Source organism: Asparagus officinalis, chromosome 10, assembly GCF_001876935.1.
Source record: "Asparagus officinalis chromosome 10, Aspof.V1, whole genome shotgun sequence".
In the NCBI taxonomy this organism is placed as follows: domain Eukaryota; kingdom Viridiplantae; phylum Streptophyta; class Magnoliopsida; order Asparagales; family Asparagaceae; genus Asparagus; species Asparagus officinalis.
The window spans coordinates 33,234,081-33,258,066 of record NC_033803.1 but is presented as its reverse complement, the minus strand read 5'-3'; the positions used below and the strand labels follow the sequence as shown (position 1 = coordinate 33,258,066).

Here is a 23,986-nt window from a genome sequence, read left to right as displayed (position 1 = left end):
TTTGAGGATCCATTGATTACCAATTGTAGCTGAGATAATAAGGATCCTACAGAAATTGGGATGAAATCATGAAGAAACAAAAGGGAAACCATGGAAGGAGCTTTGAGAAACCCCAATATCGATATTTTGCAATCTGGATATTGCTCAAACTCTACTAATGCATCAAGGAAACAGCTTAAATCATCTGTCTACCACATTAAGCTATCAAAGAATTTGGAAAAAAAACATCAATCAACTAAAATTATGCATGACGTATAGACCTAGGCACTCAAGGGACACCATTAATATGGTTGCTAGTAATAAACACTAATTCATGAGTCCACTCCCTTTTCCCAACAAAAGAGAATATCAAAGCTCATAACTGAGCTAGAGCAGAAACCCAAAGAAAAGCAACATCCAAGTCTATTATAGCTTTTGGTTGAACTAGGCTTTAAAGAAAACCCTTGTCCTGACTTTGAACTAATCCCCAATCAAGATCCTAACACTCCTGCCCTTCTTCTCCAAGGAATGTTTATTGATCAGCACAAGAGGGTTTTGATTTGAACAGGGGATATTTAAAAGGGATTAGAAATAAATTCAGGTTGACCGCTTGATGCATGAAAATTCTAGAGTGCTCAGAAAAATCGCCCAAAAATCGCATTAAAGCTGAAAAATAAAATTGAGCAACCTGCAAAGACAATTATAGGGAAATAATTTTTGCTTGTAAAATAAAAACCAAAAACGAAAAACTAGTCAATCACGGAAAAGCAACAGCTGAAAATCAACATGCAAGGTCCACAGTCTAGATTACCATGTTCTGGGTACAGGGCCTTACAAAACCCTTAAAAACGTGAGTCACAATCCGTGTTCAAGCAACGAGTTTGTACTTGAGTGCAAGATTTAGATACGTAGGTGAAGGCGCGACACTTATGGTGACAAAGAGGTCCATGTTCTTTCTCAAAGAAGAGCGAAGAGAAACTTGTACAGGACGATCGGGAGCACAATGACTGGTGATGCGTCGATCATCACTGTACAGAACAAATGGAAGATACTTCCAAACTTAGCATATGTGTCTTGGCCACATAAACGAAAAAGGTCTCCAAGTATTGTACGGTAGAAATTCACTTAAAGGAGTCAAGAAGTGCAAGCTACAGTTCTCAAATATTGCAATGGAAAGCAACATAGGACGAGTTTCTCCAGTGCAATTCATAAGACAAAAGAGATACTAATATTCCTTTAGGTATATGAGGCTTACGCAAATACAGTCAAAACCTAGTGCCAAGTACTTAGTCACTTTCACAGATGATTTCTCATGGAAGACATTGTCTACAACACAAATGAGAGGTATTCGAAAGATTCAAGGAGTGGAAAGTGGCACTTAAGAAGCAGACAAGGGGACGATTTATGTATTTGAGGTCAACAATGGAGGTCAATACACCTTATACGAGTTCAAGCAGCTTTGGACTGAACAAGGCATACAACATTAGTATTTGAGCCAGATAATGGAGGTGAATAAACCTAAATTAAAGATGTAAAAAGAATTATACGTAACATCATCATGTGTGTAATAATACAAGAACTAAGGGTCGAATTTTTAATGAATATTTGGGTGCTCAAATTTGATTGGTTAACGCCAAATACTTTAAATAATTTGATTTCTCTTAAATGATGAAAGAACTCTTAGAAAATGAGAATCCAAACAGAAAAAAAGAAGAGGAAAACAGAAGGTACAGCCATAGTACACCAGCATTACATATCAATGAATAATGTTTAAATAAAAATTCAAGCATCTGTCAACCAAAAATTTTTGTTGACACAAAAACAGATTGCACTAGCAGTAAAGGAAAACACTTAGATCGCTGGAGAGTGGAAAAGTCATGGTCAAAATGGCATATAAAAACTGCATGATAGAAAATCTGGAAGCTCGCATTCAAATGCAAAAGGGCATCCTAGGACTTTCTGTTAATGGTTTTAATTTAGACCGACTTGCTGACTGCATGCTCACCAGTGTCAAAATGCTATACTGACAATCCATGAATTACAACTTTGCAATAGTATGATAAATAACCTGTTGTTCATATGCTCATGAGGATTTAACTACCTAATTGCTCCATAGCAGAATAAAGATAAAAGGCCACAAAAAAAATGACAGAGCAATTACCTTCCAGATGAATGTAGGAAACTAAAGCCCTTCTCAGAAGACCTTAGGTCCTGCACTGAAAAACTGCTTCCCAATTGAAAGAACTGTTCTAATCCTGAATGGTTTCTCAAAATTAAGAAAAACTAAAACAAAACAATAGCAAAACAACCTATAAATTAGAAACACACGCTTATGAAAGCAGCACCAGATAAGCTTACATTCCCTAGGGGTCCTCGCAATGCTAAGAACACATCACAAGAAACAATAACTCCACAAACTGGTTATGAGGAAAACCGCTACATGCAATATTCATCATGATTGAAATGAATACTATATACGTCACAAATATCATTTGAAAAACTTCTAGAAACAAAAAAAAGCATAGATCTGATACGTTTAAAAAAGAACACTTAAATGATATCAGGTCATGGAATTAAATTTGTAGCAATGTTAACACACCGGGACTAAAACAAGGAAGTAAGGTAGCATATCATTAAGGAAAAGAGTGAGCTGTATGCAAATACAACTTTTCTTCCTTCCCAAAATGTCATGGCCAAATATAAATCTATAAAGACACCTGACAGCCACATCTCTATTGAAAAACATATTCCCAAGATAAATACTATAGACAGGATAGCTAAAAAAACAAGGTAGAATATTTTTACCAAAATGAAAAACTCAGCCGACATAAGAGAAAAGAGCAACCTAGCCTGTTTGTAGAGGTTTGCTTGATATGAGACAACAAGTTCTATGTAGACCACAAACTACAAAAACAGTGGAGAGTGTAAGATCCATCTATGTTATTATTCAGAAAAAAAAAGCAACAATTAAAGAAAACATAAAATAACATTAGAGAGAAGCAGTTAAGAAGTCTGACTATTGATGCACAACAACTCAATAGTCTTGCACACTCTTGCACACTCATACAGTAGAAAGAAGCAAAAAGAAGAACTGACTGACTTACCATGTTCAACAGTAACAATAATAAACACTTTATATACATTTATAGTAAAAAACAATAAGCTGACTACTAAGGTAAACTATTCTTCAGTGTTTTATGAACAAAGAACATTGAAAATCGAGAGCATTTATCTTGCTTAATTTAGAACCCTATTAAAGAATATTAAATGACAGACATCAAATAGACAGCAGTCAAATAAACATATCACCACCAAATAGACAGAAGTCACTAAACATAACACCACAGCAGATTTATTACCATTACCATAAGGCCTTACTAGATCCTCTTATTATTACAGAACATAGACGTCACTTTTACGGCCATACAAGACTGTTCACATGAACACAAGGTTTACTTATCATGGCATTTTGCGGATTGTCCCCAAGATATCCATAATGGGTCCTCACCTGAGCAAATAAGTCATATTCAATGTCATACTGATATATTTTGTTCCTAGAGTTGAAAATCAGTACCTTGCCATCATGCAGAGAAGCAGTCAGCATAAAGCCTATTTTCCACCCATGGGTCCAAAAATACCTCAGAAGCCTCTTATTACTTATAGAGTGTTTCTTCATCCACATTTGCCCTTCATAATCTTGTAAAACCCAAGCATCAATCTTAATCCTATCAAAGTTGAACAAGGCTAATTTTCCTCCCAAATCGAGGAGGCAACAAATCTGCGTGGTAAAATTTGGGGGTTTTATTCTTCGAAACTCCTCTTTCACCACATCCATGGACATGATATGATGCTTTGAAGGATTGAATACACCATTAAAAGGATACATACTGGAATGCCCATCGACCCAGAATAATATTTGACCAATTCTAAATGGATTATATTTGTGATCAATGATCGCACCAGGACGCATAGGCAGAGGAACATCGACTCGCCTCCAAGACTGATTTGGCGATCCAAATGTGATTACCTCACATATGAGCTTACCCGCAAGATCTAGAAGCAAGTGCACCACCTTGTACAACTTGGAAGATGCATCAAAGACAATACTGTAAAGGCAGTCACAATATGGACCTTCCGATCCAGCTAAGGGTTTGGGGAGCATGTGCCATTTCTTTATTGCTGGATTGGCTACAACAATGCCTTCAGTGCTAGAATCAATAATGCGCAAGAGGAGAAGGCCATTTGATGAGGACAAGAACAATATATTTATTTGTTATTTTCAGTTTAGTAGTTAATTCAGTTTAGATTTGAATTTCAATTCAGGTTGAGATTAGGTAGGTAGTTAGTTGATATTTGATTTTTTTGAGAGATTTGAAAATCTGTAATTTCTCTTCTATTTAAGGCATTGATGTAATCAGAATGATTCAATAATGAATTGAATGAAATGAAATTTGTGTTGGCTGAAACCATGGGTGTGAAACCCTAACCCTACTTTTTTTTTTTTTCTTTTCGTCAACCACGAACTCGAGCGCCTGCTGTCCCTCACCAAACCAACCACTCGTCCTCCCCTGCAACCGCACCCAACCCACTCCACCGCCCTCTTCTTCTACCTCAGATCCGCCGCCACCTTCACCTTCCCCGCTGCCCGTTTGGCCCAGTCATCGATCCGCGTCCTTCTCCTCTCCATTATAACGAACGAAAGGGAAAGCTCTGGGATCTGATTTGATTTGTTCAGACCCTCCCTAAGACCAAAGGAGAACAGAGATCATTAATGGTTGTTGATAAGTTGGGATATGGGCTCCACTGTAGTTAATAGGTCTTGGATTTCTCTCAACATTTTTTGGATAACAGTGGATTGGATATTGAACCGGTTTTGGAGCTTGGGGATTGCTTGTCTGATCTTTTGCAACAACGTGGCACTCAAGATCAACCTCCAGAGCTATAGTGGAGATGATGTTGAATTGGAATTTTGGTGATTATCAGAGTAACAGTCCTTGGGTGAGATTGTATTTTGTTTTCCTGATTATTTTCTGTTAGTCTCATAATTATCAGTTAATTGCATGCGTATTAAATCTCTAAACTCTTATCATATATTCACTGCTTAAATTATTTTGTGAGTTGAGATTACTGAACATGTGACTGCTAAATTTTGATATTGATCTTAGAACTTGCGAAAATGATAATTGATATTGCGATTAAATTGTTTGAGATTGGAATTATTTATGAATATCGTTAAAATCTTATTAAAATCCATCTGTCACGTTAACTGTTTTAATTAATTTCCTATCGAATATCATTATTTTTGGCGAAACGGTGCGTTGTTCAAATTAAATCGTTGATTCCGATAGATCCCCTCCCCGTTTTACATCATTTTTGGTATCAGAGCATGGTTCTAGGGTAGGAATTTTTTTTTTATTTTTTTTATTAGTTGAGTCTTTTATTTGATATTAAAAAAAAACTCATTCATCTCATTTAGCTGTTTGTGCACACCATTCATCTCATCTAATTGTTAGTGCATGCCCACTCGCATAGATCTACCCTGATTAGGAGAGTCTAGTGAATCATCTAGTGAGTCCAGCCTGTCAGGTAACACAGATCCCGAACTCCTTAAGAAATTCGCTGAACTAGCAGCACAAATTGATGAAACCTACGAAGATTAGTGAGGCTAAAAAAAATGTGGATTACAACTCCGCCGCCACAAGGTCAAGGCTATGAATACCCACCGCAAGATCATGGATACATAGTTCATCGACCCCCACCGCAACCCGTGCCTGATCCACCAACCTTTGATGGTAGGCTCGACCCAGCACTTTCTTTGACTGGCTGAAGAGCATGGATCTCTACTTCGATTGGTACGCCCTGACAGAATCCCAAAAAGTCAAGTTTGTCACGATGAAGCTCACCGGACCCGCTTGCCAATATTGGTCCAACTTCGAAATGATAAGGCATATTAGAGGTGAGTTACCAATTTTTACTTGGCGAGAAATGGCCGACGAACTGAAACGAAAATATCTCCCGCCATCGTTTATTTATAGATTGCTAGATAAGTGGTATTGTCTTACTCAGGGAACCAAATCTGCAAAAGAGTATGTTGCTCAATTTGATGAATTGTTTACTCGATGCAGCACCATTGAACCAGAGGCACCGATAAAAGTATTATCAAAATTTAGAGATGGATTAAGAAGCGACCTCCAAACCGAACTCTTTGCTAGAGGAGTAAACACCCTTGAGAGAGCTTACGCCTTAGTTCAAGAGTTAGATGAAGCCAAATTACACCAATCTCATAGGGCTCAGAATTTTCAGACTCATTCCTCCCAGTTTTCCTGTGCCAATACCTCTAGTCAGTCTCTGAGTCGATCTAACCCTAGTTCTTCCCAATCTAGAGTTGATCCCAAAGGCCAGAAGTCAAAGAGATCTCTCTCTAAACTTAGCCCAATAAGTCAGTGTTATAATTGTCAAGGATATGGGCACGTTGCTTCTGTCTGTACAACTCCGTTCAGAGTTAGAATTAATAAGCCGCCTGTAACGAAATCAAAATCTATTATTGAGGAAACCGTTAACCAGGCCGTAGATTTGACAGAATCTAACTCTGACAATAAAATCCAGGGTAGTATATTCAAAGAACCATGCACTTCCATTCCTTCTGAAACTACCCCTGCCATTGTGGAGTTGATTGAATTTTCATGCAATGACAACACTCCGACTATTCCCCAAGCTACCCCTTTGATCACGGAGTCCACTGGTGTTATCCCTACAACACTCCGACTATTCCCCAAGCTACCCCTTTGATCACGGAGTCCACTGGTGTTATCCCTGAAGTTGCTCTTGAAATTGAAACTCTAACTCCTCCTGAACCAACTCCAATGATTGAAAACGTTGTTGATATTTCCCACGAAGTCCTCCCAGACAAACATGACACCCAACACGTTCCTGATTTAGTTCATGATTCGGTTCACTCGGATATCTGTATGGAAGTTAAAATCCAAACTGAGCATAGTGAAACAACTACCATATTAGATATCACATCCCCATGCATTGTCCCGATAGTCACCATTTATGGCTAGACTCCAGCTCGTAGCTCAGCCTCTAGACACCCCTTTATCTGTTTCCACCCTTTTAGGAGAGGTATCGTTTCTGAAGAGCGTTTGTAGGAGGTGTACCGTCAGTTTAGACGAGTCGGAGTTCATAGTCGATTTGATAGTGTTGCATATGTCCGAGTTCGATGTCATCCTTGGTATGGATTGGCTGTCTTCCTACCATGTTAGCATTGACTGCTTTGCGAAGACAGTCAAGTTGCGAGCGACCGACGGGTCCGAGATGATTGTAGCCGCCTCAGAGTCATTTCTGGCGTACATCGAGGAGGTGCTGCGATGGGATCAGGGGGCTGAGTTATTGGAGACTAGAGTTGTCTCAGAGTATCAGGATGTCTTTCAGGACATACCTGGATTACCTCCGGTGAGAGAGGTGGAGTTTTGTATTGAGTTGTAACCAGGTACAGCCCCGATATCCCGCGCACCTTATCGTATGGCACCAGCTGAGATGAGGGAGCTTCAGACCCAGTTGGACGAGTTATTAGCTCAGGGCTTTATTCGTCGGAGTCATTCTCCGTGGGGCGCGCCGGTCCCCTTCGTGAAAAAGGATGGTAGTATGAGATTATGCATAGATTATAGAGAGTTGAACAAGGTCACTATCCGGAATAGGTACGATGGTTTGGACTTGTCCAAAACAGTTTCTTTATAGCTGTTTAAGATTTGACATGATATTTATGAGCTTTGCCAACTCTTAAAATAATTAATAGCAACATTTATATTATCGATTTGGTCATAGTTCTATTCTTAATATTGAGTGATTAAACAGTTCACAATGTTATTGACAGTCTACTGATATAAGCCTGACCCTAGCTATTATTTCTGAGAGTTGTTTCACTTTACCCCACTTCTATATATTCACCCATGCAGCAGTGAATTTTGATAATATTTTAGATGGTGAATTTATAATGCAATTTAACTAATGATTTGAGATACAGGAAAGTATATGATGACAGATTAAGATGCAGGCAGACTCTATTGAAGATGACAAGCTTCTGCAGCTAACTCAACGGAGTCGAGTTTTCTCCCACCCGGGGAGAATGATGAGGACAAGAACAATATATTTATTTGTTATTTTTAGTTTAGTAGTTAATTCAGTTTAGATTTGAATTTCAATTCAGGTTGAGATTAGGTAGGTAGGTAGTTGATATTTGATTTTTTTGAGAGATTTGAAAATCTGTAATTTCTCTTCTATTTAAGGCATTGATATAATCAGAATGATTCAATAATGAATTGAATGAAATGAAATTTGTGTTGGCTGAAACCATGGGTGTGAAACCCTAAGCCTACTCTTGTTTTTTTCTTTTCGTCAACCGTCCAACGCCACCTCCTCCCCTACAACTGCACCCAACGCCGACCAACCGTCGCTCGATTCCCCTCTGACCACCTCCCATCCCTTCGTCATCAAACCCATCTCCAGATCCGCCCTCCCTTCCTCCTTAGCCGGCGACGAACTCGAGCGCCTGCTGTCCCTCACCAAACCAACCACTCGTCCTCCCCTGCAACCGCACCCAACCCACTCCACCGCCCTCTTCTTCTACCTCAGATCCGCCGCCACCTTCACCTTCCCCGCTGCCCGTTTGGCCCAGTCATCGATCCGCGTCCTTCTCCTCTCCATTATAACGAACGAAAGGGAAAGCTCTGGGATCTGATTTGATTTGTTCAGACCCTCCCTAAGACCAAAGGAGAACAGAGATCATTAATGGTTGTTGATAAGTTGGGATATGGGCTCCACTGTAGTTAATGGGTCTTGGATTTCTCTCAACATTTTTTGGATAACAGTGGATTGGATATTGAACCGGTTTTGGAGCTTGGGGATTGCTTGCCTGATCTTTTGCAACAACGTGGCACTCAAGATCAACCTCCAGAGCTATAGTGGAGATGATGTTGAATTGGAATTTTGGTGATTATCAGAGTAACAGTCCTTGGGTGAGATTGTGTTTTGTTTTCCAGATTATTTTCTGTTAGTCTCATAATTATTAGTTAATTGCATGCGTATTAAATCTCTAAACTCTTATCATATATTCACTGCTTAAATTATTTTGTGAGTTGAGAGTACTGAACATGTGACTGCTAAATTTTGATATTGATCTTAGAACTTGCGAAAATGATAATTGATATTGCGATTAAATTGTTTGAGATTGGAATTATTTATGAATATCGTTAAAATCTTATTAAAATCCATCTGTCACGTTAACTGTTTTAATTAATTTCCTATCGAATATCATTATTTTTGGCGAAACGGTGCGTTGTTCAAATTAAATCGCTGATTCCGATAGATCCCCTCCCCGTTTTACATCACCATTGCAGGAGGCAAGAATCATACAACCATGGGGGACTCCCAACTTAAAGTTTTCGAGACAAGTGAGGCGGTTACGGCTACCACGATTGATTTGCAGAGAGAGGAATTTTGGTTCGGGGTAGCGGTTGAAGACAAAGAAAAGAAGGTGGGCAAAAGCGAGAGAAGCTTGGGTTTGGGCAAAGTGAGGATTATCAATGAGTTGGAGAGAAGCGCGGCTAAGAGAGCGCAGAAGTAGAAGGAATTGGGCAGGGAGATGACTGAAGATTCCAAAAAAGATTACCTCTTGTGGAAGGATGGGGAGAGCGGCGGTTGTCTTCTTCAGCGAACTCCTTTTCTTCCTCTCAATGTCATTCCCTTTCACGGATTTCTCTTTAGGAATTCTGTTGGTCATTTTTTCCCCTCGAGAATGGTAACCCTAAAGTAGAGATTTAGAGGAAAGAGACGGAACAGAACCTTGGATTCCTTCTGTCCTTTTGTAGACATGTGAGGTGAAGCGGCGTTACAAAAGATGCAGTGAACATCAATTCAAAAAAGCTTCAGCCAAATTGCTATAGGGAGGTGAAGCGGCGTTACAAAAGATGCAGTGAACATCAATTCAAAAAAGCTTCAGCCAAATTGCTATAGGATATGTAGCGAACAGCTGTCCATTGTCTAGAGATCCTCGGCAAAATCGTCAAGACTTTTCGGATAGGCTACGAGAATCTAAACCACAATATTAAAAGGAAGGGGGAAAATGCCAAAAGAAGAAGGTTTACCTTTTTAGGTTCTGGAGTTGCAAGGAATTGTTTCCCTGTTCTCTCTACGAACTAGTCTATTGCTGTGAATTGCCCACTATACCTTATGTGGCTTTTGATCACATATGCATATTCAAACTTCTCGATCTTAAAGACTGCTGGTAAAAAATGTATTGTGATGACAACACTGTCGATGCTTTATTTAGTTAGGACATCATGATATAAAGCTCATAATCAATTTTGATATGCGGTTCACTCTTGCAAATTGATGTCTTGATGCATCAATCCACACAATCACATTGATTTAATGTTAGCCCCTAACAAAATTTGATAGGTGACAATTTACTAGACATAGGGCTTGCTCTTATAAAGCCCCTTTGAAGGACTAATTTTCAGCTTCCAAATTTGCTCTAAAGGGACACAAATGGTGAGTCACACACATTCTTAGGGATTAGTATCAAATATCAAGTTTATTATGGAAAAACTGTCGGCACCAAGCAAATCATTAACAAATTACGTCCTAAAATTCACATTATCATGCACTTGTATCAGTTTATTAAATTCTGAAGAACTAGTATCAAATATCAAGTTTATTATAGGAAAAATGTTTATAAGGTAACACCTTAGATTCAATCTAAGCTAGCGCCTTCAAAACTACATTATGTGCTATCAAATTACTCCATCCATTCCGTTCATTTTGATTTATGTGTTTTGGATTGTATACAAATAAAAAATTAGGCATATTGGGTTGTAGTTAATCATGCATCAAGTGATTATGAAATTAACGGCTTTACAACAACATAACTAAAAGATACAATGAAAAATATGTGCTAGAAGTATTTAATCATCATGATTTTTATTTTATAGATGTTTTGAGACATTTAGATCACAATGAGTAGAGTGGATCATCAATGAGAATAGCCTAATTCATGAATCAAGAAGCACTACCTTAGATTGAATCTAAGGTGCCACCTTATGAACAATTTTCCCATATTTAAACTTGTTAGGATGTTAAATATCCTTTCAGTTATGGTAATTTTATGTTTTATTCACTCTCACAAGTTAGTATGCTCTATAACTTCCTAATGTTACAGTGCTGCTTTGAGGAACATGGTCCTTTTCGAAAGAGGGATATGTGCCAACTAGAACTGATAAGCACCACCTAGTATTTAGAGCTTAAGCCCCCACCCCCTCTCTTCACACAAAGACAAAGACCAAATAAACCAACTGATGAGAAAAAGTTTGATATCTAAACTCCTAAAATGATAAATGTTTTCAGACTATATAGTTACAACTTGCGTAATAATTGATCCCTCCTCCCTCTAGCAAACTACATCCTAAAAATTCACATTGTGAGGACTTTTGTCGAACTATTTATTTCTGAATGACTAACATCAAAACTTGTTAGGATATTAAATATGTTTTCAGTTGTAGTAAATTTATGCTTTACTCACTCTTTACAAATTAGTATACTCTATAAATTCCTAATGTTACATCGCTGCTTCAAGGAATAAGGACACAATTACCTGCGACTCCATAACCTAAATGTTTTTTTTATCATGAACAATATACCTTCATCCTCTTTTGGCATCTTTTCTCCTTCCTCCTGTGGTTTAGATTCTTGTCATCTTTTCTCCGTTGTTCACTGCACCGTCTGTAACACCACTTCGTATCACATGTTTACAAAAAGATGGGAGGAGATTAAGGTTCCCTTCCATCTCTTTCCTAGAAAACTCCCCATCTAAGATTATCATTCACTAGGTTACCACTCAAAAAAATGGTGAAGAGAATTCTTAAAGAGAAACCCGTGAAAGGAATGGCATCGAGAAGAAAAGAAAAGTTCATGGAAGAAGACTAACCCCCACCCCCCACACACACACACACAAACCAACCAAAGGTCAAAAGAGGTACAAAAAGATGATAAAAAGATTGCAAAATAATATTTAGTATTAGAGGAAAATCTAAAATTACACCCTCCCTCCCTCTCATTCAAACACACACTCACATCAAACCATTATCGAAAAATGAGATTAATATTGCAGAGGTAAATTCACATGATGGTAAATTCTAGGACTTTGAAGTTCGAGCTAAAATAATATTTGATCCACTTTCTCATTTCTCTCTTAGACACGCAAAGATCACAATAATTGCGATAAGATGGAAAAAAGACTGCATTACAAAATTTCCACGATGGTAAATATTTAGAATTTCTTATACATACACTCTCACATACACACAAAGAACAGAGAGTTATAGAAAGATCGAAAAAAGATTGAATCGCTAAATTAAAATCTCTCACATACACACAAAGAACAGAGAGTTATAGAAAGATCGAAAAAAGATTGAATCGCTAAATTAAAAAGATTGTTTTTTTCAAACTTTGTAAACAGTTATAGAAAGATCGAAAAAAGATTGAATCGCTAAATTAAAAAGATTGTTTTTTTCAAACTTTGTAAACACTGTAAAACAGTTGAATATACATCCTATTATCAAGTTTCTGTGAAAAATCATAAGTTACTTACAACCAACAAAAAATTTTGTAACCAGGAAATAATTTTAAACTAATATGGGGCTAGGTAGCTTCTTCAAAGTTAAACAAGAATGAAAAGGCTTAGTTATCGGTAATTAAACATGTCATCATTATACTGGCAAGCCCCAAATATGATAACTACCAACACAATATGCACTCTCTAAAGCTCTAACCAGCCATACCAGCAGCCATTGATGATGAATCCAGCTTCGCCTTTTTCTCAAGAACTGAGGAGAGTGCACTGTCTATTTCAGCAAAAACATCTTCCCTAGGAGCATTTCCATTGACCTGAAAGTGAAAAAAATATAAATGTAAGGTTGAATAATTCATCAACCATAAAGTAATGTTTGAAACAATTTATTTTAGGTTATAAAAAATGTAAAATATTTATTTTAGGTTAAAAAAATGTAAAATATTCAGCCATAAAGTAATGTTTGAATTATGGAGAGGTTGCACACTGCAAAGAGAAGAAAACCCTTTTCAAAATCCAAATATGAGAATTTTAGGTTACAAAAAAATTTATTTTTGTGCAAAGCAAAACAATTTATTTTAGGTTACAAAAAAAATATAAAATATTCAGCCATAAAGTAATGTTTGAACTATGAAGAGGTTGCGCACTGCAAAGAGAATAAAACCCTTGTTCAAATCCAAATATGATAATTTTAGGTTACAAAAAAAATTCTGTGCAAAGCAAAACAATTTATTTTAGGTTAAAAAAATGTAAAATATTCAGCCATAAAGTAATGTTTGAACTATGGAGAGGTTGCACACTGCAAAGAGAAGAAAACCCTTGCCAAAATCCAAATATGAGAATTTTAGGCATTACTTTTAATTCAATTGAGCTAAGTATGATTTTCTGAGTTATTTGAATATTATACTTCTATCTTTACTTTCTATATACATAAAGGTATATGTAACCAATATATTTCAAACTTGGATTGAATACAACTGATACTGCATTTATCTATCTTCTCTTCAAACTTCTTCAAACTCTATCCCAGTCTTTTTCCTACTATAACCCTTTCTTCTCCTCTACTACAAATTTCTTGCTTTGTTTATACTTTAAATTGGTGCTCTAGCAATTAGATTTAGCATATAGGGTCGGTTTGAATTTTGTGTGAAAATCAAATAGTAATTGCCTAATTGATCATTAGTTAGGTCAGTTTAATATAACAATTCAGGTCAGATCAGGTGCTATCCCAGTTGAGGACAATCAGTGTGAAATCGGTTCTCCAGCATGGTCAAGAATCAGGCTCTCCACGACTTGGTAGAATCACTAAACAGCCAGTCTAAATTATGTGAAATATAAGGGTTTTAACAAAACTCTCCACGACTTGGTAGAATCACTAAACAGCCAGTCTAAATTATGTGAAATATAAGGGTTTTAACAAAATGGACTTTATTTCAGTGGATGAATAGTACAGCCAGTCTAAATTATGTGAAATATAAGGGTTTTAACAAAATGGACTTTATTTCAGTGGATGAATAGTAAAATTAAAAAGTATTTGGTATTCAGATAACATAAAAACAATTGGTTTGGTTTATTTCAGATGCATGTGGTACCTTTTGCCATGTTAATATATAAAGAGAGGCTCAATTCCACTAATAGCTAAAAGGAAAAAACACATGAAAGCACTCAATGCTCACCCAGAACTGGAAGCCACATTGGCCCCACAAGGACCACATGAGCAATGGAGGAAACACTAGCAACTACTGGCTCTATGTACTATAATTTGAAATGGCATAGGCATTATTGCAGTAAGTGACATGGATGTTGATATCACAGTTAAAGCCAACATACTCACCCAACATATCTGAGAAATCCTGAAGTAAAAATGAAGTCTGACCTGATGTGGTAATGTGCAAACGGAAGGAACGCTGAAATGGCCAGTTATGAGGCTATTGGTCTGGAAATAGGAACAACTTAAGAAGAGGGGGAAAAGAAGAGTGAAGATGCAGGGACAGCAAGAAAACTAGTCCTCATCCATGCCATACTCGAATCATTTTCATTGATTGATTTATTTCATATATTGTGGTCTTTAAGTAGGCTTTACAATAAAGGATTAAGATATTGGTCTGTAAATAGGAAACTGCAACTTAAGAAGATGAAGAAGAAAAGAAGAGTGAAGATGCAGAGGAAAACAAGAAAACCTGGCCTCAGCTTTGACATACTCACTTAAATCATTTTCATTTAATGATTTATTTCATATATTGTGGTTTTTAAGTAGGCTTGTTTACAATAAGCGATAAAGACAGGATACAACAACTGACTCGAACAAAACTAATTAGTGCATATATTAACATATGATTTTCAACTAGTCCGGTTGTGTGTAGCAGGTTGTACGATATGCAATAAGTACTCCCCCAAAGCCCTGCCCTTTCTGCAGTGAATTCCGTCTTTCTTCATTAGTAAAAATTTAATAAAACTCCAAGACCCAAAAGGATGAACATAAAGTAAAAGAAAATTGTATCTAGCACAGTTTCTAGTACAGGGCAATAAATAGTCTAGATATGCTAACAATCAACAGAAAATCATAAAACAGTGGATCATTGTAAGTGAACAAAAACTAATCAAAGTAACTAGAAATGATTCTTCTGCCATCTTCTGGATGAAGTTTATAGGTAATTCCTCCAAACCACACTTTTGCAGCTTCTTCTCTTAAGATAAATTCGTTTCTTGCTTACCAAAAAGAACCAAGCTGCTAAGCACTCACAAAAACTGATGAAGCATTTTCAAAACTAACCAATGACCCAGGGCCACTCCTTCAGGTTCGGATAAAGTGTTAGGTTTTTGTTTCAACTGTTCTGTATATTGGAATTGTAATTGTACAGATCAAGTTTAATCTGATTATCAGTTTTCCAGTACTGTGCTTTACATGACTTAAGGAAAACCAGATAATTGAACTTATTACTTGATGCTCACTTTTTAAATGGACACACACTGCTAGAAGAGAAGGTAGAACTACTTGGTATTATCGGAAGAAATTTCCTTTTTCCGAGTGTTTTTATTTTTATTTTTTTTAAATTCTTTATAGTTTGTTAGGAAAACATGGAACAGGTAACAAGAAAATTTCATTCCCTCTTTTAGCCCTCTAAAACATATAAGGTACTAACCACAGCACTTGAGATCCCAGTGACTGTTTACTTCAAGTAAATTGATGATCCAACTGGATTTCAGTTAGAAATAATTATAAAAATTACCAGTTTGACGCACCTTGTAGATGACATCTTTATATACAGAAAGCACATCATCCACATTATTAATGATGAGTCTGCAATTGCAACTTGAACTACATAAGTCCAGAGTAAAGGTTCACAAATTACTATTATCTCCAAGAAATACCATGACTATATATCTGAAAGAAAAGGTAACATATGAAAATAATAACAATCAAAAATTTTATGATAAAGAGCTCCATGTATATGTATATTGACAGGTTAATAGAAAAACCTTCTCCTCCGTATCATCGAACCGCTGGGTCAATCTCGCAGCAATTTCTTCATTTTCAGGTGGAGAATACTTCAAATGGTATATCTTTCCTGTAACAGGATCAAGTCTTCTACCGACCACTTTCTCAACAAGAATGTCTTCAGAGACCTGAAGAGAGTCCGTATATGTATCAATCATAAGTTGAATTTGAGAACTAAGCATTTTTGTGAGAGAAAAATGCTTACATCCAAGAGAACGAAAAGATCAGGTCGGATGCCAAGATCCTCCAAGGCTTTTGCCTGAGATAAGCTCCTTGGATACCCATCCAAAAGCCATCCATTTTCTTGAGCATCTGATTGCATCAGTCACTCCCTAACCATCTAAATGAATGCTCCATCTAAGTGAAACAACAGCCATAAAAGTACTAAGGAAAATAATAATATTCTTATACCATGACAACAATTTCATCAGGAACCAACTTGCCCTTCTCCATGTATTCCTTGGCACGCTTCCCATTTTCAGTCCCAGCTGCTACTTCTGCCCTTAATAGATCTCCAGCAGCAATATGCACCAAGCCATACTGCACTTGAGAACTGTTTGATTCAATGTTCATTTTCAAATCAAGCAAGCAATTCATGAATATGGATTATATGAGATGCATATGAGTTATAAGAAATCAGTATGTGAAAACTTAACAGCAATAATAAATCTTTTCTCAAACTTCTAGCTATTTCCACCTATGACAAGAGCTATCTCCTACTTTAATCACTGAATAGCGTATCTCTTAGAATTGTAAAATCTACAGCACATGAGACAGGATCGAAGTTGAAATGCACCTACACCTAACTTAGAAAATTCAATTTGAGAGGGAAGTCGAGGAAAGTACAAATTTGCTTGATGCATAGTTGCATAAAATAAAAGGCAAACCCTAAAGGCATAAAAAAAGAGTATGAAAAGATTCTAAATGGGAGAAACTATGTGAACCAAATATTGGTGTCCATTAATACAATCATTGAACCACAACCACCTAAAAGCGATTTATAGCGCAGGCAGCTAAGACAATTGAAAATATTTTGTAAACATATGGTGAAAGTACGCCCTCAAATATCCGGGCCATAGTTATTAGTTATTGAAGTAGCTATCATTTACAAGGTTTGAAGATCAAAGAAAACTGGATAACTCCACCCAATTTCATTCAACACATGCTCGGACAGTTTGTTGGGAATACTACCCGCTGCTACGCAAAACCCCTAAAACAGCAGAAATACGGTATAGAGAAAAGTACACAACATTTACGAGGTTCGGCAACTGCCTACGTCCTCGGGAGCCACACAGTAAATTTCTTATTAATCAAACAAGAAATTACAATTCAAGAGCAGATCTCAAAACTGAGATTTCTCAAAATGAACACTGTAGCTACAGTGTTAATAATTAAAGGGAATAAACCCTTTCAATTTCTCTCTTGAGAATAAATAATATCCCGCAATATAAACCCCTCTTTAATTCTCTCTCTCTTAAACCCTTTTCTTAATCTCCCTCAAAAACGTCGTTGAAAGCTGGAGATGAAAACAGAATCGCTGCTGCGATTTCAGAGGTTAGGGATGAGGAACGCTGCTGCGTTATTTTCGTCCGCCGCCAAAGAGAGATCGAGGGGGAGAGAAGGAGAGAAGCGCCACACCCTAGGGCATCAAAGGGGCTTATATAGGCAAACATGACAGGCTGGCGACAGCCTGTCGCCAGCCACGCGAGCGTCCAAGCTCGACGCGAGGGTCGGAGCGCCTGGACGCGATCGTCGGAGCTTGGACGCGAGGGTCAGTGTCCCAAACGCGAGGGTCGGGGGGCGCTCGCACGCAGAGCTCGAGCTCGCCTGTGCTACAGAAGCTCGCCTGGACCTCGCCAACAGCTTCGCCTGCGTCGACACCCACGCTCACCTGCGTGGTTCTCAAGCTCGCCGGAGCTTCGTCGCCGGCGGAGGTTAGTATCCACCCCTAAACTAACAATCTCCCACTTGGAGACCAAACCGACGTCAACAAGCTATCTCATCAAGCTCCTCTTCTGTGTAGCTCCGCCCTCATCATCTATGCATGAAGGCCAACTGAAGTTGCGCACAACTCCAGTTTCTGAACGGTCACCGTCTTTGTTAACATATCTGCTGGATTCTTACTTCCTGAAATCTTTTCCAGTTTTAACACGTCATCTTCCAACAGGGATCTGATGAAGTGGTACCGAAACGCAATATGCTTCGTTCTAGAATGAAATGTTGAATTCTTCGTCAAGTGTATCGCACTCTGGCTATCACTGTGCAAAACATTCTTCTCCTGTTTGAATCTCAGCTCTGTTAACAAACCCTGAAGTCATATCATCTCTTTATTGGCTTCAGTCACTGCAACATACTCAGCTTCTGTAGTGGATAGGGTAACGATCTTCTGTACCTGTGACATCCAACTAACAGCTGTAGTTCCGATCGTGAATACATAGCCGGTGGTGCTTCTTCGGTGATCGACTTCACCACCAAAATCTGCATCTACGTACCCTTGCACTTCCACCTCTCCCTTACCAAAGTACAAACACTTCTGTGTGCTGCCTCGTAGATATCTCAGAATCCACTTGACTGCTTCTCAATGAGCTTTTCCTAGATTCGACATAAACCGGCTGACCACTCCCACTGCATGGCCAATGTCTGGTCTCGTACAGACCATAGCGTACATCAAGCTTCCGATAGCTGAGGCGTAAGGAATTTTAGCCATACTCTCTTTCTCTTCTTCTGACTGAGGAGGCTGATCCTTCGACAGACGAAATCACTGGCCAAGGGTGTGCTTAATGGCTTAGCGTCGCCCATGCTGAATCTTTGCAAAACACGGTTGATGTACTCCGTCTGAGACAACCGCAAGAACCCTTTCTTCTTGTCTCTCGTGATTTGCATTCCAAGGATCTTCTTCGCTGGACCCAAGTCCTTCATGTCAAACTCCTTTGACAGCTGCTGCTTCAAACTCTTGATATCTTTCATATCTGCTCCTGCAACCAACATATCATCAACATACAGCAGTAGGATGATATAACTGGACTGATATCTTTTAAAATAACAACAATGGTCGGCGTTGCACTTCTGGAAACCTTCCTTGTGCATAAAGCCGTCAAACTTCTTGTACCACTGTCTTGAGGCTTGTTTCAGGCCATACAAGCTCTTCTTGAGTCTGCACACCAGGTTCTTCTTCTTTTCTTCTGAGAAACCTTCTGGCTGGTGCATGTATATCTCCTCTTCTAGATCTCCGTGAAGAAACGCCGTCTTCACGTCTAAATGCTCGAGATGAAGATCTTCAATTGCTACAATACTCATCACGATCCTGATAGTATTTAGCTTTACCACAGGAGTAAAAATATCGGTGTAGTCAATTCCTTCCTTCTGCTGGAATCCCTTAACAATTAGCCGGGCTTTATATCTTCTGGAACCATCTTGCTCCTCTTTCACCCGGTACACCCATTTGTTGTGGAGTGCCTTCTTACTCGTGGGCAACTCAGCTAGTTCCCACGTCTGGTTTGATATGAGAGACTTCATCTCATCTTTCATGGCAAGCTCCCACTTGCTCGCATCTCCACACTGACAAGCTTCATCATAGCTTTCAGGCTCCCCACCATCTGTCAACAACAGATAGTTCATATATCTCCTGTTGGGTACAGGAGGACGAGAAGATCTTAATATCGGAGCTGGTGCGTCGGGCTCCTGCGCACCATCTTGTCCAACAGGCTCTTCTGACTGAGGATCTTCTGTATTGGGTTCTTCCGAGAGGTTACTCGGGACATCATCTGCATCTACAAATATTGACTCACTCTCTGAGTCATTTGTCTTGTGCATGTCCTTGTACATCACCTTCTCGTTGAATATCACATCTCTGCTCCTGATCACCTTCTTATTTTCGTTGTCCCAAATGCAGTAGTCGAACTCATCTTCACCATAGCCAATGAAAGTGCATTTCTTTGACTTGGGATCAAGCTTATTCCTGTCTTGATCACTAATATGCACGTAAGCTACACAACCAAAAACTTTAAGATGTGAGAGTTTTACCTCCTTTCCGCACCATACCTCCTCTGGTATTCTGTGCTCCAATGGAACCGATGAACCTCGGTTGATCAAGTAAGCTGCTGTGTTGACCGTTTTTGCCCAGAACTGCTTCGGTAGGCCTGATTGTACCCGAATGCTTCTAGCTCTCTTTGTCAACGTTCGGTTCATCCGCTCGGCTACACCATTTTGCTGAGGCGTGCCGGGTACGGTTCTCTCCATTCTGATCCCGTGCTCATTATAGAACTTCTTGAATCCGGTGTCTTCATACTCACCGCCATTGTCGGTCCTGAGCTTCTTTATTCTCAGACCGGTCTCATTCTCGACCATAGCTTTTCATCTCCTGAAAGCCTCAAATACTTCTGACTTATGCTTCAGAAAGTAGACACACACTTTCCGAGAGTGATCATCGATAAAAATCACGAAGTAGTGTTTTCCACCAATGGACGCGGTGGTTGTTGGTCCCCACACATCTGAGTGAACAAGCTCTAGCTTCTCATTCCTGGGGGTTCTGCCACTTGTCTGAAAGTTGACTCTCTTCTGCTTTTCGACAATGCATTCTTCACACATATCCATCTTCACTGACTGCAGTCCTGGGAGTTTTCCCTTTGTGTGCATGATTTTTATCCCCTTCTCACTCATATGACCGAGTCTCTGATGCCACAGCTTTAAAGTCTCATTGCCTGCTGCAACTGAGATCAAACAACGTGCACCTGCTGTCATATACAGGGTACCAGTCTTCTTGCCTCGGGCAATCGTCATTACTCCCTTTGAGATCTTCCAATCATCTCCATGGAAGGTCGTGGTGTATCCTTCGCCAGCCAACTAGCCTACGGATATTAAGTTCTTTCTCAGATCGGGAATATGTCTGACATCCTTCAGCTCCCATACTGACCCGTTCAACTTAATTTTCACCACGTCTTTGCCCACAATAGCATATAGTTGATCATCACCAAGATATACGTATCCAAGATTTCTGGGGGTGTACTTTTCGAAGAATTTTTTCTGAGAGGTAGCATGGGACGACGTTCATGAATCTAACACCCAAGATTCCTCCTTGCTCTCCAAAGAGCATATCAATGCGTCGTCTCCTCCTGAGGTGGAGGTGACATTCACCTCTGTCTTTGCCTCCTCCTTCTGTGCACTCTTGCACTGATTCTTGTAATGCCCGGTCTTTCCATAATTCCAACACTCGATAGCCTGTGCACTCTTGCACTGATTCTTGTAATGCCCGGTCTTTCCATAATTCCAACACTCGATAGCCTTCGAACTGTTGCTTGGATTCCTTAACTTGGACCTCCTGTCCTTTGATCTACCTCTGTAGTTTGATTTGCCTCGTCCGTTCCCTCTGGTTGAATTTCTACCTCTTGACTCTGTATGCAATACTGAAGAGGTTGTACCTTCACTCGACTCTCTCCGTCGGATCTCCTCACTAAAAACCAAATCACGAACGTCGTCGAACTTTAACTTGTTGTTTCCCGACGAGCTACTCACAGCTGTGACTGTAGCGTTCCAACTCTCTGGTAGGGAAGACAAAAGTATCAACGCCCGAACTTCCTCATCAAACTCAATCTCAACTGAACTCAATTGGGTTGTAACCGTATTAAGTTCATTGAGGTGTTGTGCTACTGACGCGCCTTCCGTCATTTTCAGATTGAATAATCGTCGCATCAAATGAATTTTATTTGCGGCTGATGGCTTCTCATACATATTTGAGAGAGCTGCCATAAGACCCGCCGTGGTCTTCTCCTTCGCTATGTTAAACGCAACATTGCGAGTCAACGTCAATCTGATAACTCCAAGGGCTTGTCTATCTAGAAGGTTCCACTCATCTGCCTTCATAGAATCTGACTTCTTCCCCGATAGTGACTGATACAGATTTTTCTGATACAGCTAATCCTCTATCTAATCCTCTATCTGTATTTTCCAGAATCCGAAATCTGTTCCATCAAACTTCTTAAGTCTCTTTTTTCCTTCATCTGCGGCCATGGCTCCCACTTGAATCTGACTTCCTCTAGATCGTTTCACGCTCTGATACCAGTTGTTGGGAATACTACCCGCTGAGGCTACGCAAAACCCCTAAAACAGCAAAAATACGGTATAAAGAAAAGTACACAAGATTTACGAGGTTCGGCAACTGTCAACGTCCTCGGGAGCCACACAGTAAATTTTTTATTAATCAAACAAGAAATTACAATTCAAGAGCAGATCTCAAAACTGAGATTTCTCAAAATGAACACTGTAGCTACAGTGTTAATAATTAAAGGGAATAAACCCTTTCAATTTTTCTCTTGAGAATAAATAATATCCCGCAATATAAACCCCTCTTTAATTCTCTCTCTCTCTTAAACCCTTTTCTTAATCTCCCTCAAAAACGTCGTTGAAAGCTGGAGATGAAAACAGAATTGTTGCTGCGATTTCAGAGGTTAGGGATGAGGAACGCTGCTGCGTTATTTTCGTCCGCCGCCAGAGAGAGATCGGGGGGGAGAGAAGCGCCACACCCTAGGGCATCAAAGGGGCTTATATAGGCAAACATGACAGGCTGGCGACAGCCTGTCGCAGGGTCGGAGCGCCTGGACGCGATCGTCGGAGCTTGGACGCGAGGGTCGGTGTCCCAAACGCGAGGGTCGAGGGGCGCTCGCACGCAGAGCTCGAGCTCGCCTGTGCTACCGAAGCTCGCCTGGACCTCGCCAGCAGCTTCGCCTGCGTCGACACCCACGCTCACCTGCGCAGTTCTCAAGCTCGCCGGAGCTTCGTCGCCGGCGGAGGTTGGTATCCATCCCCAAACTAACACAGTTTCCATATAACCTATATCCTTGGCCCCAAGATTAAAAAATCATAAAGACAGAAAAATTTTAAATCAAACTGTCATTTAGCATTTTCGCAAATTTTCTCATTTAGCCAGTTAATTTTCCATAAACAGAAAATCATAATTTGCTAATCCTTTTTTTTTTACTCCACCATGAAAACTCAAAGAAAGAACGTATTTATGCTATTAGAAACAACTTTGAAAAATCTGAATAACACGATAAACAACAAGGAATTAAGGCATCACTTATAAAGAATATTCACAATAAGAAGATTAGAATACGAAACTACTCGTCACTAAGCTTCCAATGCATTAACAAAAATAAAACCAACCCATGTCACAAAATTACAACTTTAAGAAAACCCACAAATCAATTTCGAGAATTAAAGCCGAAAAATGGGGTTAGGGGCGCTAACAACAGCTGATCGAGCTACAGGCAAAACCCTCCTTTGAGATCCGGTGGACAAGCGACGATGGCGATGAGGATCATCAAGATGAATGGAATCTATCTGAACAATCGAGGAAGAAGATTGGGGAGCAAAGAATTGCTTGTTGATGTTGGAATGAGGAGGATAATGAACTTGGGTCTTTACTGGGGGCAATGAGGAGGAGAGAGAAAGAGCAGTTCCCATTAGCAGAGCCATCACTCTTTCTCCCTCTCTCTCCCCTCTTCGAGATTCTTCGAGAGTTCAAAAGTTAGCCCTGCGGATTCTTCGAGAGCTGCACAGTATGAGAGAGAGGAGAGGGAGAGAGATTCAGCCCCCAACGTGAACCTCGGGTCCAACTATTCAAACTCATAAGCAGTGACTTTGGGGCGTGTGAGGACTAAATTATCATTCTTTCAAACTAAACCAGGCCAAATCCAAAAGGGCATTTTCGGCGATCCAACTCTCAAAGTTACTGTTTGGGAATGGATATAGCAAACATGGTGAACCTCGCAAGAGAACAGAAGAGAGGGCCCGCCAACGTGAACCTCACAATGCTTTTGGAGTGTAGCTCTTAAAAATGGAATACCAGTTAAATGGCTATGGTCAAACGTCATTTGTGTAGTGGATAC

The 23,986-nt window shown here is 39.3% G+C and overlaps 1 long non-coding RNA gene and 1 pseudogene across 1 annotated transcript; one reads left to right on the top strand and one right to left on the bottom strand.

The window, feature by feature from the left end:
• LOC109825821 lies at nucleotides 8,394–10,308 on the top strand. Its single transcript, XR_002243103.1, has 3 exons — nucleotides 8,394–8,996; nucleotides 9,378–9,857; nucleotides 9,928–10,308. It is a non-coding gene; the product is annotated as an uncharacterized LOC109825821 (long non-coding RNA).
• Nucleotides 12,549–16,802, bottom strand: LOC109825820 (annotated as a pseudogene).